The sequence below is a fragment of the Myotis lucifugus genome, unplaced genomic scaffold, assembly GCF_000147115.1.
Source record: "Myotis lucifugus unplaced genomic scaffold, Myoluc2.0 scaffold_341, whole genome shotgun sequence".
NCBI lineage: Eukaryota > Metazoa > Chordata > Mammalia > Chiroptera > Vespertilionidae > Myotis > Myotis lucifugus.
The window spans coordinates 865,646-866,669 of record NW_005871389.1 but is presented as its reverse complement, the minus strand read 5'-3'; positions in this window follow the sequence as shown (position 1 = coordinate 866,669).

The following is a 1,024-nucleotide window of genomic DNA, read 5'->3' as shown; positions in this document are numbered from 1 at the left end:
AAAAAGGGGAACCTGAATTCAGTTCGATTTCTCTCGGTTTATACACCAAATTATAGGAAATACCTAGGCTAGGTGTCACCACCTTTCCTGACCCAGTCATCAAAATCCCAACTGAAAGTCTACAGGACAAAACAACCCGTTTCTCCAACAAATGAATCTCAAGGAAAAAGAAGAAAAAGAGGGAGAGATTGAGAGAGAGAGACTAAGGGGAAACCTGCAATTACAAGAGACTTAGAGATCTACCAACTAGCTGCAACAAGCTAGAAAAAGTGAGACTGAGGAAATTTGGGCATTGGTTGGATATTTGTAAGTATTTTAATTTTTTGTAAGTATTGAAATTTGGACACTGGTTGGATATTTGTAAATATTGTAAATGTTTTTCTTTTTCTTTTAGGACACAAAGTTTTCTTTATTCTTTGGGGGAGAAGGGACGCCACACTTCCAGTCAATTAAGAGAAACATTTTTATCGGCACAGAAGTCTTTTTTATTTTTCCCCACTTATGCCATCCATTCATAGGGAATGGGTTCCAGCAGCTCCGGCTCCTTCCCATTGGTTCTCACAGAGTGTGCTGCTCCGGGTGGAGCAGGCTGATGCTTCAGTTGAACCCAGGTACCTTTCTCTTTGGCTTCCTTCTTTTTCTGATCATTTTCCTTCATACGTTTCAGGAAGCTATCTCAGTTCTTAGATGCTTAATATGCTCAATACGTACATTGACTCTGTTGGCAAGAATCTTGCCCTTAACTTGCTTGTTCACAATAATGCCCACTGCATGCTGGGTGACACTGTAGACCAGCAGTTCTCAACTGTGGGTCGCGACCCCTTTGGGGGTCGAACGACCCTTTCACAGGGGTCGCCTAAGACCATCGGAAAACACGTATATAATTACATATTGTTTTTGTGATTAATCACTATGATTTAATTATGTTCAATTTGTAACAATGAAATTGGGGGTCACCACAACATGAGGAACTGTATTAAGGGTCGCGGCATTAGGAAGGTTGAGAACCACTGGCCTAGACCAA